This window comes from Aegilops tauschii, chromosome 4 (genome assembly GCF_002575655.3).
Source record: "Aegilops tauschii subsp. strangulata cultivar AL8/78 chromosome 4, Aet v6.0, whole genome shotgun sequence".
Classification (NCBI taxonomy): Eukaryota; Viridiplantae; Streptophyta; class Magnoliopsida; order Poales; family Poaceae; genus Aegilops; species Aegilops tauschii.
The window spans coordinates 406,633,772-406,639,771 of NC_053038.3; positions in this window are offsets into that span (position 1 = coordinate 406,633,772).

Consider the following 6,000-nt stretch of genomic DNA (forward strand, 5'->3'; position numbering starts at 1 on the left):
CGCGGTACGACACGGCAGCGACGGCGCCCGTACCAGCGTGCTAGCCGTTGTGCCGGCGTGGAGCAACTCGCCACTCCTCATAGAGCTAAACTGGAGCGGCGCGTTGCTGAACCACGCGCCTGCTTGGGGCAGCAACTGGCTCCGTCGGGCCAAGCGAGGTTGGTGAAGCAGCGAGCGGCCTCGCCCGTATCCGGAGGGCTCGGCGGGCCACCCAGCGGGGTAATATGCCGGAGAACGGCTCATCGGAAGCCATCAGAAGAGTGGAGAAAATGGTGAAGGAGGAGATGGGGGAGCGGCGGAGGGGTGCGATTCTTGCCCGCTGTCTGTCTGGCCTCGTGTAAATAGAGGGTGAACGGTAGGAGCTCGGCCGGCGTCTGGCCTCGTTTAAACTGAGGGCGGACGGGAGGAGCTCGGCCGGTGTTGCGTTTAATTTCGGCCCGCTCATGAACGGGCGTGTGGCAGGAGTAGGATTGTCGGTTTGCATGCAGGTTTAACGGAGGGGTTTAATGGAGGCGTCGGGCATGCAGCGGGCGGCGCAGTACTATTCGTTTTGACAGCAGTAATGAGCCGTCAAATCACAAAGGCCCTCGCCTCTCGTGAAACCGACCGAGCTAGACTGCCCCGCCCTTAGCCTTTTAAAAATGTATATACTCCACTTTTGTACAGTAGTAGTATCGATGGATTGCGCCATGGAGCAAAACATGAAATTAAAAAAAAGGTGGTACATATAGAGAGCGCTCGTCGCCAAATTATGCATATAGTACTATTAAAGAGGCTTGTCACAATAATGGTGTACAGCACAAGTGCACAACCCACCCCTCAAATAAAACTAAGCACCCTGGAATTCTTTGACAAAACTAAGCACCCTGAAATTCTTTGACAACTAAACTGCTGGCTATATGATGTTGGCCATATATATTGTACGTATATAATGTGAAGAAACGAGTGGTAGTACTATACCAACTAAAAGATGAACTGTAAGAAATACTAGTATGTACGTACTGAAGAGTTAAAGTAACAAGAAGAAACATACCATAGTTCTGCTGGGGGCTCAGCACAACACACCCCTCAAATTAAATTAAGCACACCTGAAATTAAACTTTGCAACTATTCCGGTAGACACTGCATTAGAACCACCATGAGCAACTGTAGGAGATATGCCCTAGAGGCAATAATAAATGATATTATTTATCTCCGAGTTCATAATTATGTTTATGTTCCATGCTATAACTGCAATGATTCTCGAGTCTGCAATATCCACGAGGCTCGGAGGAAGACTCATATGCACGTGTGGAATAATAAACGGTAAGAAGTATTCCTAGTCTGGCCTCTAAGACTAGCTCAAGTGTTGCATGATGGTTATGTTTTCCTGATCATGGGCATGTCTATGCCAGCAATTTTGAGGGCACAATGTTAAGAGAACATTTGTGTTGAATCGACCCGGATTGATGTTATGCTAAGAGATTCATTCGTCACAAGTTAATGGTGCATAACACAGAGATGGTTAACGTTTGCATGATTCCTTAGACCATGAGAGTATCGAGTTTCTTCATGCTTGCTTCATGAACTTTGGGGTTTGTTAAACGTCATCCGTAAATGGGTGGCTATTACGGCGGCTTACGGGTTCATGGAAAAGTGTGCCAAGTAACTTGATAGCTCAAGATTGGGATTTGCTCCTCCGACAATGGAGAGATATTCTCGGGCCCTCTCGGTATTACGGTATCCATCATCGTCTGGCCAGACACAGTGTGATTTGATCACTGGGATGCCGGAACACGGAAACGAGAAAAGAGAACAAAACCGGTAACGAGGTAACTAGCATAGTGGACAAGTTGTTGATCCACGAGAATGCCAACATGTCTCACCTCGGGTATTTGTAACATATCGCGAAGCAACAGGAATAGCACACGGCAACTGGAGGTTCACTCGAATATTCATTCGTGTGGGTATAGGGGTCAATATGGGTGTCCACGGCTCCGATGTTGATCATTGATCGGAAGGGGTTCCAGATCATGTCTATACTTCACCGAACCTATAGGGTCACACACTTAAGGGTCATCTATCTACTGAATACTAGACAGGGAGTCTGAGAGAAAATCACCGAAAAAGTTTCGGACACCGAAAAGTTTCGGACAGCGGAATCGTACCGCAGAGAGAGGTCACCGGATGAGTTTCGGTGAAACCGAAAAAGTTGTTTCGGGGTATGCCATTAAGTCAAAATGGTTTCGGCACATGCCTTATAATTCTTGGAGGGTGCCAGAATCATTCTGGAAACTTTTTGGAATTTTCAGAAATAAAAACCGAAAATGTTTCGGAGCTGCCGGTACCGCTTTGGCTGTTTTTCGGAGATGAAATTCACTAATCTGAAATTGTTTCAGAACGAATCCAAAATCATTTTAGTGGGTACTAGAATTATTCTAAGACCCACAGAAATATTTTTGGATTTAGTGGACGCGAAAAATTGTCTTCATGAATAGTGAAAACGCATTCTTGTTTGCTTTCGCAGATGAAAATCACTAAACCGAAATTGTTTCGGAATGCGTTGAAAATTATTTTAGTGGGTACTGGAAATGTTCTGAGCCCACATAAATATTTTCAGTTCAAACGGACGCTGAAAAATGTCATCATGAATAGTGAAAGTGCTTTTTTGCTTGGCTTCTTGGAGAAGCCACCTTGAGGGCCTTTTTGGTATTTCCCCCCTTGGCTTCTTGGAGAAGCCACCCTTGGGCTTGGCCTATAAATAGGGGTGGAGGGGGCTGCCTAAAGGATCATCCCTTCTCACATACAAGTGCCATCCAATGATCTGGCTTCTCTCTCCCTCCCCGCGAAATAGTTTCGTAGAGCCGAAAGGCTGTCTGGGTTCCGGCAGGAACTAGTTCTGGATGGCGAAGCCCTGCCGGATAGATGACACCATATGTGTGCAACTCTGTAGAGATATCGTAGTTTCGGCCTTAGTTCGTGAGTGCCTCCCGAAGGGCTGTCCATGTGACCGTCCGAGTTTCGAAGGTCCTCCTGAAGGGCTGTCCGAGTGACCGTTCGAGTTTCGAAGGTCCTCCCGAAGGGCTGTCCGCGACACCGTCCGGGGGGCTGTTCGACCGCCTCCCGGAGGGCTGTCTGAGGAGCAGATGAGGGTATACATCCTCGCGGTTGGGAGGTTGTAAATCCTAGCTGCGGGGATCTGCACCGCCGATCGTCATCGACTCTACTTCCCGCTGCGCTACGAGTCGGTAACGAAAAAGATCAAACCATGTATGCAGTCTCCATAGTGGTCCTGGGCTGGTGCGTAGGTCGGAAATTTTTTATTTTCTGTTGCGTTACCCTACAGCAACGACACTGCCACCTTACTCGGAGTCCTCGTCCACGTCCTCGACTTCGTCCTTGTCCCTCTTCCTCTTGGCCGATACTTCTTTGCTTGAACTGCACACTTGGTTGTTGCTCTTCATCCAACCCTTGTAGATATTGAAGCAAAGGTAGCCATCCATTGCAGCATAGTGGATGTGGTCTATATCTAGTACATTCCGCTGCCATGCATGACGATGAAACGTGTATGGAGGTTTCTGCAGTTTACCATACGAAGGATGAACCATGGCTCCTGCCAGGGTCAGCATTGAAGGCTGACGAGAGGACACCAGCCGATTCTTCTGGAGGTCGAAGGTGTTGCCTACAACGAGGCCTATCTGACGCAGGACTTCTTTGTCGTTACCAATGTCTACAGTAACGAATTTGACTAGGTTGCTCTCGAGGAAGTCCTTAAAATCCTGGCACTCAACGTCGGCATGGCATATGTGGTTGACCAAGCATAAGTCATGCACGCAAACCTGGATCACGGCGGGCTTCTTCCTCTCTTCGTCCTTTAGATCCTTCTCTCGTCCCAGGAATGTGGTGTACTCAACATCTAGCCCAGCGACCAACTCATCATCTGAGTCTTCGAACATGCGTCTGAAGTGAGAAAGGCATCCTTTCACTGTCGCGGAAGAACGGGTGTAGATGACGTCGAACTCATCACCGATGATGGTTCTAACCTTGTACTCACCGCCGATCGGGGAGATTTGGGACGCCATGGATTTGGGAGGAGGGTTAAGATTAGTGGAACTGCCGTAATGTGAATGGACGGGATGACTAGGAGCGAACCGCCGTAGTATTGAAGGACGTGCGGGGACGAGTAGGAGCGAACTGCCAGCGTGCGAACAGCAGGGTAGTGGCTTTCCATTCTCCCATGATACAGGCTTCCGAGAGCCCTTGGATCTGAGATCGAACGGTTGCATGGCGTGATTCTAGACCTATGGGTGAATATCCTATCCTGGAGGGTTATTCTGCAAATTTTCAGCAACTTAGCATGCGACCGTTTGATCTCAGATCCAAGGGCTACCAGCAGCCCGTATCATGGTCGCGCCTACCACGACCGTCGCATCGCTCGTGCGGTCGCGCCCTTGGAGATTTAACATGGTGCGTTAGGCTATCTGATGTTGGCATGTCATACATAGTCATCACTTAGTCACTCATACTACAACAAGGTTTTGGCTATAAGGTTGGCTATAAGTGTATTTTTTTTACTTCTCTCTGTCTCTTTCTTCGCACTCCCTCCGTCCCATAATATAAGAACGCTTTTGACACTAGTGTAGTGCCAAAAACGTTCTTATATTATGGGACACAGGGAGTACTAGTATTTATTGCATTGCCAAGGAGTGACCTCTTCCAATGAAATGGTGTTGCTAAGTTTGCTTCATTTAATTAGCTATAGACTCAAAATTGTCTTTTCACCTAGGTACACGCGCTTAGCACCGTTTCTTCCTTGGGTCACCAAACTAGTCTCTCTCTTCTCGATTAACTTGCCACATCAGACTTTATGCCTATGTGGCAAGCTTAAGCACCTGTAGGAGCAAGTAAGTACAATAGCGCGCTTTACATGGCATTTTTGCATATGTGGAGGAAAGAGAGGCAAGGAAAAAGTGGAGAAGTGAGCTCTCATGCAAGAGCCAGCCTCTACTACATGGTGGAGCATTGGGAGAGGCACCTGTATGGAGGTGGTCAGGAATCGGGAGACTCACGCCGGTCGTAGCGCCGCAGTTAAAATGATAATGGCAAGTCAAATCACGGGGCCCCACCTGTCCAGCAGTAACTCGCTGTCAAATCACACAGCCCTACGTTTGCAGCAGCCTACTCCCTTGTCTTCTCGCGTCTCTGTCGAACCGACTAGGTGGAACTGCCCCGCCTACCGCGCAGGAAAAGCCCACGCAGTATACTCGCTCTGTCTAGGTGACCAAGGTGGAGAGGAAAACGAGAGAACTTAATGTTTAGTATTTGCTAAGGCTGGTTGTAATGGTACTAGCCTTAGCAATTTTGATGAGGTGTCATAGAATTAAATGAAGAAAGAGAGAGAGTTGAGTACTATGTGTCATACATGGCAATAAATAAAGTACTACATGATACTAATATATGATACATGGCGCAGGAGTACTAAGTATTAATAATACAGTTTTGCTAGAACTCATCTAGATGAGATATAATTTGGTCTCATTCATCTTTTATAGCAATTGGATGTGATGCTATATAAGATGCGTGTGTGCTGACGTGGGTTGTATTTGTTCTTGTGCAACGAACTGACCACTGCATGTCATGTTTGATAGTCTCAAGTCATTAAAAGCATACAAGCCCCACATCTCTTCTTGGTTGATTCCTCTATTTATGTCAAAAAATAAGAAACAACGTGAGAGTTAATGCACCACGCCTATGTGTTTACTATTTGGTTTTCGTAAGATGACTTAATACTCACCTAGACGGAGGGAGTATTCGATTTGACAGCGGGCGGCGCAGTTCCCCATATGGCTTTAATGCAGACGAGGGAGGGAGTAGCGGTTCCCGATATGTTGAACGGCCAATGTATCCTCCTTCAATTAATGCATGAGGCAAGTAATGGGAGGAGGTCCGGGAAAAGAGGCTGCACGATGTGAATGCAACGCAGTTTGCCCTCATTGCCCTCATATAAAGGCGCCCCTCCAT